The sequence below is a fragment of the Dipteris shenzhenensis genome, chromosome 15 (assembly GCF_047967505.1).
Source record: "Dipteris shenzhenensis isolate YYH24624 ecotype China chromosome 15, Dip_SZ_1.0, whole genome shotgun sequence".
NCBI classification, from domain to species: Eukaryota; Viridiplantae; Streptophyta; class Polypodiopsida; order Gleicheniales; family Dipteridaceae; genus Dipteris; species Dipteris shenzhenensis.
In genome coordinates, this window is record NC_141610.1 from 12416 (window position 1) to 27014 (window position 14599).

Consider the following 14599-nt stretch of genomic DNA (forward strand, 5'->3'; position numbering starts at 1 on the left):
TCACTACACTATGTGGAAGTTTAAAATTACTGGCATTTTGGATTCATATGTGGAAGTTTAAAATTACTGCTATTTTGGATTCATATGAGCTTCTGGAGGCAGTACTAGGGACTGGGACCCAGAATCATAAGGAACCACCAACCCAGCAAATCCGGGGAGTACGATACCTCCTAATGTCGACCTTCTACGAGCTTGGAAATGCAGGAACACAGATGCTCTGTGTGCCCTGGTTACAAGTACTACTGATAGTGTTTTGACCTTGATTTAGCTTACATCTAAGGCAAACTGTGGCCTGGAACATATTGAAGAGTCAGTATGAAATGCGGAATCAGACGAGGATCCAAAACCTAGAGAATGAGCTTGCAGCTGAGAAGTTTAATGGAGAGACAGCGAAGGCGTTCATAACTCGAATCAAAAATCTGTGTGACCAAATGGCTGGTGCTGGGATACAAAAGACTAGCAAAGAGCTAGCTCGACGGTGTCTTCAGATATGTCCACCAAGGTTTGATGGACTGGTAACAATGTTTAACAATCAAGTGAGACCCCAACCATTGTCATTTGAGGAGTTCTGTGCTTTACTTATGGAGGAGGAATTGAGGCTTAAAGCTCGAGATGGAGGTGGCAATGGGGATGCTGTGTTCTCTGTTGCCACTACAAAAGGCAAAGGTGGTTCCTCCACCAAAGGTGAGTCCTCTACTAGTGGTGACAAAAAGAAGAAGGGCGACAAGAAGAAGTTTAAGGGAGAATGCTTCTACTGCAAGAAGAAGGGCCATGTGATTGCAAATTGCTGGGTCAAGAAAGCAGATGAAAAGAATGGTACCCTGAAGAAGACAAATAAGGGGAAAGAGTTAGCCAACAAAGTGGAAGCAGAGTTGGGATCTATTTCTGGCCATTGAGGAAGAGTGTTCCTCAGTTCAAGAAGCGTCAACCACTGATTCATGGGTGATGGATAGTGGTGCCTCCAGTCACATGACCTACAAGAAGGGTCTATATTGTTCCATGTAGCCTCTATAGGAACCCATCACTGTGAAGGTTGGAAATAATGTAAAATGCCCTGTTGAGGGTACAGGTATAGTTTCATTTGTTTCTGTAAATGGAGATGTTAAGAAGCTATCTAATGTGCTCTATGTTCCACAAATCAAGAGAAATTTGTTATCAGTTGCTTCCATAATTGACCTTGACCATGAGGTGAGGTAAAACAAGACAAGAGCAAAAATTCCGGATAGTGCTGGCAATCTTGTTGGCACAAGAGTAAGGAGGAACAACTTGCATGAGTTAAGTGCTCTCACAACCGCCGCTGGAGTGGGCACAAGAAGACTTTGGCATGAAAGATTCGGCCACATCAGATTTGCAGTGCTGAAGGAGATGCAGTTGCAAGGTACGGTTGCTCACTTATCTACTGCAATAGCAGAAATCAAAGAACCATGTGAAGCTTGCATGATGGGCAAGCAATAGAGAACGGCATTCCCACAAGAAAGCAAGAATAGAGCAAACGCTCCTCTAGAGTTGGTGCATGTTGACTTGTGCGGTAAGATGCTCACACAGGCCTTGGGGTGATCTTCCTATTTTTTATTGATTGTCAATGACTATAGTAGGAAGATGTAGGTGTACTTTCTTCGCAAAAAGGCTCAACCTTTTGGTAAATTTAAAGAATGGCTACAGCTTGTTGAAAATAAAACAGGGAGAAAAGTGAAGAAAATCAGATTGTATGGTGGTGGTGAGTTTGTTTCTACAGACTTTGGAGATTTTTGCAAGAGCAAAGGGATAAAGCGACAAATGATGACACCACATATGCCTCAGCAAAGTTTGGTTGTTGAACGTCGAATGCAGACCACCGTGGAGATGGGGAGGTGTATGTTGAAAGGTGCTGGACTACCAAACCACTTTTGGGCTGAGGTTATCAATACTGCGATTTACATTCTTAATCGCAGCTATACAAAGGCACTCAAAGGTAAAACACCACATGAGTCTTACATCGGTAAAAAGCCATTTGTCTCCCACTTTAGAACGTTTGGGTATGAATGCTATGTGCATGTACTAGACACAGAGAGAAACAAGCTACAACCAAAAAGCACCAAATGTATCTTCTTAGGCTATTGTGATGAGAAGAAAGCCTATAAGTTGTATGACCGAGAGATAAAGAAGATCATAGAAAGCTGCGATGTGGTGTTCAGGGAGTAGCCACATGCAGTGGAGGTAAAGAAGAGCTTTTCCACTTTATCATCAAGTGAAGAGGTAATTCACTATGGACCTGTCCGAAGAGCTACAAAGGAGGATGAAATATCAGATGATGAAGGTATAAGTCACCAACTTGTTGTTACGCCATTGCTGCGATGGGTTGACCATGATAACCAGATGCCTATGTATGTTGAGCAACATGCAAATGGACCAAGGTGGTCTTAGAGATTTGAGGAGCAAAGAAGGGCTTCTGCTCACATAGTCAATATGGCCTTGATGGCTAAGATTATTGCAGAAGTAAAGGAGCCTATGAGTTTGGAGGAAGCACTTGTAGACCAAGATTGGAAAAACGCTATGCAAGTAGAATAATATAACAGTATCATGAAGAATGAAACTTGGGAGTTGGTAGATCGACCACCTAACAGAAGGGTTATTCGCACCAAGTACTGCTTCTCTGCCCAATTGAAATGTCCGGATTTTGATCTATAAACTTAAGATACAACTCAGTTTGTGCTGACCTTTTGGAAGGTAAAGTACAAAGACGATGGGACTTTGGAAAAGTACAAAGCTAGATTGGTTGCACAAGGATTTTTGCACGTCGAAGGGTTTGATTTTCAAGAATCTTTCACTCCGAGTGCCAGAATGGCCACTATTCGCACAGTACTATCGGTGGCTGCTCATAAAAAGTGGCTAGTTTATCAAATGGATGTTAAATAAGCATTCTTGAATGGTGACCTCAAGGAGAAGGTGTACGTGGCTCAACCACCTAGGTTTGAGGCCCCCCATTCTGAGAACAAGGTATGTAAGCTAAAGAAGGCTCTGTACAAGCTGAAACAGGACCCAAGAGCATGGTACCAATGGATAGACAAATTCTTTCATAAATTAAACTTCAAAAGATGTGCCTCAGATGCTAACTTGTATGTGTACAGGAAAGGTGAAAAATCTGCTATTATTGTTCTATATGTGGATGATCTTATTATTATAGGTGACTATGAAGACATGATCCAGCAGACTAGAAAGGTGTTAAGCATAGAGTTTGAGATGACAGACTTAGGCTTGATGCACTATTGTTTGGGGATTGAAGGTTGCCAAGAGCCAAGCAAGATCTTCATCTCTCAGCAGAAATATGCAAGGGAGATCGTGAAGGCATTTGGTATGTCTGATTGCAAGGAGATAGCTACACCTATGGAGGTAAATGTGAGGCTACTGTCTATGGAGGATGCCTCACCACCAACAGACATCGAGAGGTACAAGAAGTTGGTCAATAGTCTCATCTATCTGTGCAACACCAGACTGGACATCAGTTTTGCTGTTGGTGTTTTGAGCAGGTACTCCAATAAGCCCCGCGAGAACCATTGGAATGCAACGATGTGGGTGCTCAGGTATGTGAAGGGCACTCTTGATTATGGCATCACTTATGGTACGGGCTAGTCATAGTGACTCAGATTGGACTGGAGATGTTGATTCAAGGAAATCAGTTTCTGGATATTGTTTCTCTTTTGGTTCAGGTATCTTCTCTTGGATCAGTAAGAAACAACCAACAGTGGCATTGTCTTCTACCGAGGCCAAGTACAAGGTAGCATGTTGTGCTGCTTGCAAAGCAGTGTGGATGAGGAGGATCTTATGGCACATGGGAGTGCAAGAGGATGAGGCAACTATGCTGAGGTGCGACAATCAAAGTTGCATGGCCATTGCTAAAAATCTAGTGTTTCATGCGCGCACAAAACATATAGAGATTCAGTATCACTATGTGCATGATCGAGGATAGGATAGTGGAATTGGTCTACTATCCAACAGAGCAAAATGGAGTAGATATCTTCACCAAGGCACTCGGGAAGGATCAGCTTCACGGTCATCTTCAGAGACTCGACATGTTAGCCCTCTCTACTCTGAAGACTAACTCGAAACGCACTACTGCGACAGATTTACATGCGTAATCGTACTTCAGAACTGCGTATGAAAATTCATAGAGTAGAACAGTGATCGACAGAATCATTCATGATAAAACAATAAGGTAGATGCAATAGAATCTCTGTATTACATTTCTCCGAGCAGTACAACACCGTACTCTCTGATACATAGCACTGATCCTTGCTCCGATCCTCATCAATGAGCCCCCTGAATGATCGCTCTCTTCTCTTTTATCTAACCAGCACACATAACTCCTTCACGGTTGCCGTGACGGTTGCCGTGCCTCTTCAGTTCTCCGCCTAGTCCTAGAACTTCCGTCTTTTCATATCTCACTATAAACTAGATACAACGTATTAATGATAATGATCTAAGGACTAATGATCTAAGGACTAATGATGTAAGGACTCCCCCCCTAGTTCCTCTTTGCTGTTGCTGCTTTTGCCCTTAACACTTGGCACTCCCGGTGAATCGGATTCCGGATCCGCATCCGAACCCATCGGTTCTCCGCTACGGTTCATCCTCGACGTCGCCACCGTCATCGTCCGCCGCCGCCGCTGCTGCTGCTGGTGCCGTCGGAACTGCTGGAGCCGCCGGCGCCGGTACTTGTACTGCCGGAGCCGCTTGCGCCGGTCGAAGTAAAGGTAGCTGCTGCGGGTTGAGAGCATGGGCATCCACAAAAATTTGGAGCTGTCCATAGAAAGGTGGTGCCGCCGCCCCCGCCTGCTGAGCTACTGCCGCCATCCGATGAATATAGCGGCATGCTGTCCGCAGGTCGACCAACATAGCTGCTCTCTCAACATGACTCGTTCTCCGCAGCTGTTGTAGCTCCTCTTCATGCAGTCGGGTCTTCTCAGATAGAGCGAGTTCGAGATCGGTTACCCGCATAGTGCGATCTGCTTTCTTCGCCACACCATCCAGTCGTTTCATTACCCGCCCCAATTCCTTGGTTTGGGCACCTGTTGATTGTTCTGCCGTAGTAGCTCTGATCTTCAGCAGATCTGCCATGAGGCTCTTCACCTCAACTTCATATTGATGGTGCTCTTCTTTCCGGGCGAGCTTGAGTGCCAACAGCTGAGATCTGGCATCGTCACACTGCTGTTGCACCACCGCGACGTGTTCTTTCAGCTGCAAAAAGTGCCTTGCGTCAAAGGATTCCCCGTCCGCTGGCTCCGGAAAAGCTGCCACAAAAGCGGCTGCTGCGTCCGCTTGGGGTCGTGGCTTCATTGCGAGAACCTGTGCGATCTCGGGTCTTTTTCCTCTGGCCTTCGCTCGTCGGAGGGCTTCTTCCAGTTCGGCGATCCGTTTGACATAGCCTTCGGCAGAATCCACCGGTCCCGCCGCTGTCTGCTTCCCGAGAGTATTTGCCGATGTAGAACTTCCACCCTCCGGTTGTGCCGCAGTTTCCGTCACCGGTACTGGTGGTAAAAATGCTGTTCCTGCGCCCCCTCCCGCCGGATCATCCTCATCCCTCCGAGCCAACCGTCGATCGAGAGGCCTGCAAGCCCGCTCCAGCTCTACTCGCAATTGACGTTGATGATCAAGAAAAATACCCTGCATCTCTGCGACGAAGGCTTCCGATAAATCCAACAAAAGTGCCTCGTCCAGCATGCGTGTAGAGCTAGAGGGTTGCCGGTACCCCATCACTTCCGCTTCCAACAACTGCACCCTGGCGGTCGCAGTTGTAGCCTTCTCCGTCAATTGTTCCGTCAGCCGCAGGTGTTCTTGAGTTTGGGCGACAATCGCCGTCCTTGCTTCCTCCATATCCTGCTGGCGCCGTGCATCCATCTGTTGGAATCGTAACAACTGCTCCTGCAGCTGTTGATTGCGTTCGAGCAGCCTGGCATTTTCCTGGCGCAACCTCGCCTCATTCTCCTCCAGCTGCCCCTTCTGAAAACATTGGAGCAAGCGCTCCGCCAACCGTCGTGCCGTGACCAGATCATATGTCTCCACCGGCGGAGATAGCTGCAGCTCACCACTCCCCCTTGGGACTACACGGGTTTCCTCCTGACATGCCTGTCTCCCCGAACTGTCCTCCCGAGTGTGGACTGAGCTTTCCCCTTGCAAGGCCTCCGCTTCCGGGCGGGTTTTCTTCAACATTGCTCCTTCCGGCACAAGAGCCAACTTTCTTTTCAATAAACTGGCCATGCGGCTCGATGTTGCTGAGACCGCGGGCCTACTCCTCTGGCTGCCCTGTGGAACTTCTACCGGAACCACCACCGCAGGTACTATCGCCGTAACCTCCACCGCAGGTACTACCGGAGTCACCTGGTTCCTTGGCATCAGAGCTCCCTCCGTTGTTGATCTTGCTGGTTCCACCTCCTTGGACTCCTTGTCCGAAGCATCGTCTGTGGACTCCTCCACCTCCACATACGACCCTAGGACTACCGGTTCCGCATCTGGTCCGAACAAAAGAAATAAGACTTGCCCCATCCGGGATGTTGCCGTTGGCTTCAAGAGCTTCTTGGCCACCTCCAGAATTCTGTCCGCCATCAGCTTCGCCCAGGGAACCGGTTTCCCTTGCTCCGCCCTCTGGAAATAGGTAAACTGGGCCTGTCCCAGTAGCTCTGCTTTCACCTTCTGCCAGAGTGCCTCCGCAATAAACTTGTAGCATGTCTTCTGCGAAGCATCCAGCTTCTTCATGTTGTACTCCCCCTTGCAACCTGCGCCGAGAGCTGCCTCCATGGCACTGCTGGTAAGCTTCGTGACTTTGCATGGACCATCCACCGGCAAGTGCAACCGGGCCGCTACCAGCTCCTTGCACAAGGTGAAAGTCTTTCCATACACCACGACCTTGTGCCCGCGTGCAAGCTGCGCCAAGATATCTTGCGCCAATGGATGAACTGGTGTCGTAGCCCATGGCAAACCCGCGAACTCCACCAGACGAGCTCGTGTCAGCCAAGACTGCACAGCCTCATCCCCAACAGGTAACGGATTGATCAGATGGAAGACCACCATAGCGGCGAGAAGCTGGGATGCGAGGGAGAAGAGTTCTGGAAAACAAAGAGTCGGAAATAAGCCCCCTTTTGCTTCCAAATTGCCTTTTGGATGCCCTGGTGAACTCCTTGTTTGCATGCAACGATCAAGTGTCCCATCATCCTGATAAAAGCCCCACTTCGAAGATTCAGTAGATTGCATGGCGGCGTCCTCGCTCCGCGACACGAAGCTTTGCTCCCACCGTTTCTCGGAATAAAGTGAGTGATACCACACGTGCGTACTAATAGCCCCCATCATCGGTTTCTCCACCGAAATGGCTACAAATGCATTTGAAATGATCTTCACAGGTGGTATCTCCGGAAATGGGTAAGGTGGCATGGGCCCTGTATATGGTCGGAGACGAAATCCATTTACCGGCTTCTGCAACAGCTCCCCCTGTACTGTTCCTAATCGGAACGTGCCGTCACCATAACGCTCCACCACCCAATACGGACCTCCCCACCGTAACTTCAGCTTACCCGGATGCGGACCCATCCGAGTGTTAAACAATATCACGGCATCTCTCCGTTTGAAGGTCTTCTTCTTTGAATGACGGTCCACCCAGACCTTCCGTCTGTCCTGGACTACCTGTGCAAGATACGCACTGTTGAACCGCTCCTCACCCAGCCGATCCAGCTGTTCAATCCTCCGGTCTACGGACTCGTCCCAGCCCAATTTCTCTGCCGCTGCAATCCGCAGACTCGGTACTAGGAATTCCATGGGGACCACTGCTTCAACTCCGTAAACCAACTTGAATGGCGTGAACCCCGTCGCAACCTTATAGGAAGTCCGGAACGCCCATAATGCGGAGTAAAGTTTTTCATCCCAATCTGTCCGATTTTCATTGACCAGCTTTTTCAGAATGACTAGCAACACCTTATTCGAGGACTCCGCCTGTCCGTTTGCCTGAGGGTAATACACTGCTCGGGGGGGTCACTCATCATATGTAACTCTATCACGTGAGTTCAACAAAAGGATATTTTTTATTTCTAAAATTTACATAAATAAATATACATAAGGGACTATTTTAAATAGTTTTGGAAAAAAATTACAGATTTGTATAGAAAAGGGGTACATTTTATTAATGAAAAATTTTACAGATAAGGGATTTTAAATATAGGCCTTGAACGCACGTGATATAGAGGGTTTGTACATAGTGACCCCCCCGAGATACACTGTGGACTTCTTATGAATGATTAGGTGCCGGGTAACCAGTTCCCGTAACACCGCATTAAGGAAATGCCCACCTTGATCCGTGACGAGCTCAACTGGACATCCGTACCGTGTCATAATGGCTTCATAAAGGAATCTGGCCACAGCCTTTGCCGAATTATCCTTTAGTGCTCTGGCCTCCACCCATTTGGTACAGTAATCCGTCGCCACCAGGATATACCGGTTACCTGTCCTTCGCGCCGGCGGTGAAAACGGACCTACAAAGTCCAGCCCCCACTTCATGAACGGTTCGAGGGCCAGTATGGGATTATGCGGCATCCGGTCCCGACCTGATGGCTGGCCCAACCTCTGGCACACATCGCATCTTTTGACGAACCTATGCGCATCCCCCATTAATGTTGGCCACCACAGACCTCCTTGGAGTACCTTCCGTCCGGTTACTTCTCCTGCGAAGTGTCCACCGCTGATTCCTTGGTGAGCCTCTTCCAGGATGACCTCCTGCTCATGTGGGTACACACACCGTCGCAACACACCATCTAGCCCCTGCTTATACAATTGGTCAGCAATGATCCGGAAGTCTCTGCTCTTGAGCGCGAGCCGTTTCCGCTGGTCTCGCGACATTCCGTCGTGCATCTGGCCCATGTCGACAAAGTGAAACATGTCGTCGTACCACGTCTTTGGAGCTGCCGGTACCACCGCCTCCAGTTCGAACAGCTGGGCATCCGGAAAATCGTCTTCCACACCCATCGGGTCTTCGCCAGATTCCAACCGCGAAAGGTAATCCGCTACGGCATGTGTACTTCCTGGTCGATGGACCACCGTGAAGTCGAACTCCTGTAAAAGCAGCATCCACCGGGCCAACTTTCCAGTGAGCTCGGGCTTGTGTACCAAATACAACAAGGCGGAATGATCCACATGAAACGTGAACCGATTCCCCAACAGGTAGTGACGAAACTTTGTTACGGAATAAATCATCCCCAATGCTTCCCGCTCCGTCGTAGAGTAATTCCGTTCGGCTTTTGACAACCTGCGACTTGCATAATACACCGGTCGGAACCACTTGCTTGTCGCTTCCTGCATGAGGACACTACCAATAGCCACGTCCGAGGCATCCACGAAGACATGAAACATCTTCGTCCAATCTGGCGGCTGAACCACCGGTGCTGTCGCCAACATCAGTTTGAGCCGTCGAAAAGCTAAGTCACAAGTAGGAGACCAGACTACCGGTACTTTGTTGAGTTGGTCATACAGTGGTGTCGCCACATCCGCCAGATACCGCAGCATTCGGTTGTGCCATTTAACCTGCCCTAGGAATCTCCCGAGCTGCTTACCGTTGCCAGGAACCTTTGCCTGCCGAATCGCTTCGACCTTCGCCGGATCTACCGCAATGCCTTCCGCCGAGACAATGCAACCCAGCAGCATACCGCTGCCCACGGCGAATGCACATTTCATAGGGTTCAGACACAACCGTGCCTCCCTACAACGGGTTAAGCATTTCTTCAGATGCTCAAGGTGCTGCTCGCGACTCCCAAAAACACTGAAATCGTCCAGAAATACCTGCATAAAGATTAGTAAATAATCATGAAATATTTCTTGGACCATGCGTTGAAATGTTGCCGGAGCATTCTTTAGCCCAAATGCCATCACCAGGAAAACAAATGCGCCCCACTCCGTGATGAAGGCTGTTTTCTCTCGATCTTCTGGTGCCATCTGCACCTGGTTATACCCACTGAAGCCATCCAGAAAAGAATACATCTCGTGACCTGCCATTGTATCCAGCATAGTATCATTAAACGGCAAGGGAAACGGATCCGTGATTGTCGCCGCGTTAAGCTTTCTGTAGTCAACACAGACCCGCAACTTCAAATTCTTTTTCGGAACAATCACTATTGGCGAAAGCCACGTTGCACGGTCAACCGGATAGATAAACCCGACCTTTAGCAACCTGTCCAGCTCCTCCTTCACCCTCTGGGCATAGTTTGGGTTCATTCGATACCGTTGTTGCCGAACCGGTATCGCATCCTTCTGCAGATTGATCCTGTGCTGATAGAATTTGGGATCGATGCCGAGCAAATCTGTGTAGTCCCAGGCGAACACGTCTTTGAAGGATTTCAGCAATGTCTCCAATTTTCCCCGAAATCCTTTATCGAGCTTCGCACTGACACGGACGTTCTTTGGCTCCTCCTCCGTCCCGAGGTTAAGATCCAGCAGCTCGTCTTCTTTGACCCTCCGCGAGCGACGGAGTTCCTGCTCGAAAACTCTTTCCGCCTCCGCCACTCCCGCTTCGTCCGGCATGTCTCCTGTGCCTTCCGGTAGACTCCCTTCGACTGGTTCTTTCGTGGAAATGGATGACTCCTGCGTAGCCGAGGGAATCTGATGCTGATATTGCTTTAAAACGGCAACCACATCGACCTCGAACAAGCTTACCAGCTCCGTATTCCTACTGAAGTAGTCATCCTCCTCTTCGACCCCCATTCCGTCCATCATATGGATACCTTCCGCCATCGTCGGTCGGAATGGTGTCCTCAGCCCTTGTTTGGTATGTACCGAGAGCTTCAGCTTCTTTTTTCCTTTCCGAATGGTGATGCGGTCTGATTGCCAGTCTTGTTTCACACGGGCCTGCCGCAACCACGGTCTTCCGAGCAATAACGGGTATGACCCGCTAATATCCTCCATCCGGAGAATCACCGCAGCGATTTCGAACTTTACGCCGCAAACCTCCATTTTCAATCCACGGAGCAATCCTAACGGCTGCACTCTCCGTTGGTCTGCCATCCGAACGGCGAAGGGTGCTGATTCCCATTTTGTGATACCCAATGGCACCAGCATTTGTTCGGACAGGATGTTGACCCCAGACCCTCCGTCCAGCAACACCCCTCCCACACGGCTGTTCTCCAGTGTTATGGAAATTACCGGGACCGCTTCGTCAAAAACAGGAGGCTATACTTCCGCTTCAGGTTTTGCAGATCCGTCTGACGACACTTCCATTGTTACCGCTTCCATCTCCGACTCCATCGCCCTGACTGGTTCCGTCAATTGTTTGATGAGAGAACTCCGGAAATTGGGTACCAATGCTAACAATTGCTCCATTGTCATGTGTATTTGCTGTTTCCGCAAATCCTGCCATAAATCATATGGTTCAACACCCTCCTCGCCGGTCATCAGGCTGTCCTTCTGACTGGTAGGTAGACAAGTCGCTTCTGGCTGCTCTCCTTGCAGGCGCCTTGCCACCTTCGCACCATTCTCCGTCACCGAGACTGCCTTTTCCGTGCTCGGCCTAGGTAACACCGTTGGGGTTTTCTGGACCCATTCACCGACCGTCGACCGCACCTTTTGTTGTGCCTGCCAGTCCAACGCCGTAGGTCTCCCCTTCTCTTGCGGGGCCTTGTATTCCCGCACCTTTTCCTGGGATCGTGTGACCACGAGCACATCTCCGCTCGCACTTCCTCCCACTTTGCCTTCAACAGGGACACCCGCCGGTACTTCCGGTACTTCTTCGGACTTCGGACTAGGCTCCTTGCTATCCTGTTGCTGACTGGCATCATCGCATTCAATAATCAGAACCGCATTTACTGCTGGTGCGGACTTGCCTTCTCCGGATCCCCGGGTTGCTTCCCTTTCCGCCTTGTGGCGCTTGAATAATTCGCAATCTACCTTTCGATGTCCGGGTTGATTGCAATAAAAACATAGGAACGTCCGTTCCCCTACTGGTTCATCTGCACCTGTTCCAGCCGTTCTCGGCCGCCAAGGTCTTTTCGCCGGTGCGGCTGGTACCGCGGCTAGTGCTGCGGCTGGTGCCGCAACTACCGCCGCCACCGCTGGTGTCGGGGCTATTCGTGCGTTATAGCGGTAGATCTCCGTGGTATGCGTCGCTGTTTGGCAAATCGCACACCACCGCTCATTCAAACCGCATTCCTCTGCTAAGTGTCCTACATTCCGGCACCGATTACACCAAGTATCCTTGCGAACTTTTGAAGAGGACCCTATTCCACTATCCCGGCTTTTGGCTCCGGCAGCAGATCCTTCCGGAAATGACTTCCCTGCCGTTTTTCCAGCCTTCCGCCTCATGGAACGTTTGTCCTCCTCCTCATCCGACTGATCCGACTCCTCCTCATTATCGGTATCGGAGTCTCCCTCAGCCTCCTCATACTTCACTTTTCCTTTCCTTCCCTTGGAAGTAAACAGAACTTGTTCCGCCCTCACCGCTGCTTGGACGACTTCTTCCAATGAAAGAGCTTCCAGATCCAACGATGCCAGGGACCTTTTCAATCCTTTATTCAGCCCCTCCATGAAGTAAGCATTTTGGATGGGGACTGCCGGGGTAGTTGCTGCATCGAGGCGGCGGATCAACGACCGAAACCTGGCCGCATACGCCTCCACTTCTTGGTTCTTCTGTTCCAGTTTCCCCAGTTTGGCCAGGACATGAACACGGGTCTTGTCCTCCCGAAACCGGAGCAAAAAAGCATCCCGCAGTAGATCAAACGTGGCGAAATGGGTAGCTCCATATTGCGCGATCCATACTGCCGCCTGCTTCTGCAGTGTCGGGATGAAAGTCGCCATCTTCATAAGATCTGTCGCCTGCACTGATGGAGCCGTATTCACCATCCATGCCATCCCAAATGACAGTATATGTGCATCCGCATCCTCCTTATCCCGTCCCGAAAACTTGGGGTACTTCACCGTCATCCTGGGTACCAGTGGTGGAATAGCCGCGCTACTTACCGCCGGAACTCCACCCCCGCCTCCGCCTCCACCGCCTCCACCTCCCCTACCGGGATCTGGTGACGGACCTGGGGCTCCGCTTCCTGCAGGCACACCACCCCTCCGTCTCCTGGGACTCGGTGGTGGGGAATTCCGCAACGGTGACGCTTCGTCTTCCGGAGGAGTACTTGTTAAATCGAACGGGCTACTGCGTCCGGAGGATTCGCCTTCCTCCTGAACACCGGAAACGACTGGACCTTCCTCTCCTGGGATCAGCGGAGGTGTGTCAGAGCGGCTACTACTCTCACTATCCGTGAAGAAGCCGAAGAGAAGATCACGTTGAGCCACATATCTGTCATGCCGTTCCTCGCGGGTTGTACGTGCCGATACTGGAGTTGCAGGCTCCCGAGGCCGTGCCGGAGAGCGCGATGTTCCCCCTGGCTCACTCCCAGCGTCATTCATGCGCTAGTCCACGCACCAAGGAATCAGAGTATTACAGATGGGGAGCATCCAACCTCTCCGGGGTATCCACCGCGACAAACATGGAAATCTTCCGTGGTCGCCAAAGTGTTAGCCCTCTCTACTCTGAAGACTAACTCGAAACGCACTACTGCGACAGATTTACATGCGTAATCGTACTTCAGAAGTGCGTATGAAAATTCATAGAGTAGAACAGTGATCGACAGAATCATTCATGATAAAACAATAAGGTAGATGCAATAGAATCTCTGTATTACATTTCTCCGAGCAGTACAACACCGTACTCTCTGATACATAGCACTGATCCTTGCTCCGATCCTCATCAATGAGCCCCCTGAATGATCGCTCTCTTCTCTTTTATCTAACCGGCACACATAACTCCTTCACGGTTGCCGTGACGGTTGCCGTGCCTCTTCAGTTCTCCGCCTAGTCCTAGAACTTTCGTCTTTTCATATCTCACTATAAACTAGATACAACGTATTAATGATAATGATCTAAGGACTAATGATCTAAGGACTCCCCCCCTAGTTCCTCTTTGTTGTTGCTGCTTTTGCCCTTAACACGACATTGGGCCGAGAAGATAGTTCACCTATGGGTGGACATTGAGGGGGGGTGTTAGATATGCTCAATGCCCCACCCTCCTGGTAACCACCAGTGGTCCAAGGTGCTCAAGTTGTAAGGCCCCCATATGAGGAGAAGCCATGTGTGAGCCCAGGACACTGGATGGATCCTGACTTGCATGTTAGATGAGGTCTATGAATGAGACCGTTGATGGTAGAAAGGTGATTGTGTGGGAGACCCTTATTCTTGCTAGGGCTTGGGGGCCAGCTGGCCTGCTTGGTGGGGGTTCGGGAGCGAGAGCCCCCGAGGTGACAGTATAGGGAATATTCCCTTAATATTCCATGGACGACTAGTCATTTCCACCGACTAGGTTGACTGGTCGGCTCCACCGACTATGTTGATTTGACTATTGCCCTCATAGCTATAAAAAGGAAACCTCCCAAGTCCATTGTACCAAATCAGATCAGATCTTCCAGCTAGTAGCTCTTCACCAAATACAATGGGAGCGCACGCGTGGATGGAGCCATCATCTGTACTACATCAGTATTGAAGGAAAAGTTTGTTCCTCTCTAGTTTGCTGTGTACTCTCTATTCTTTGTTCAGTTTCTATTCCACTGTGCCA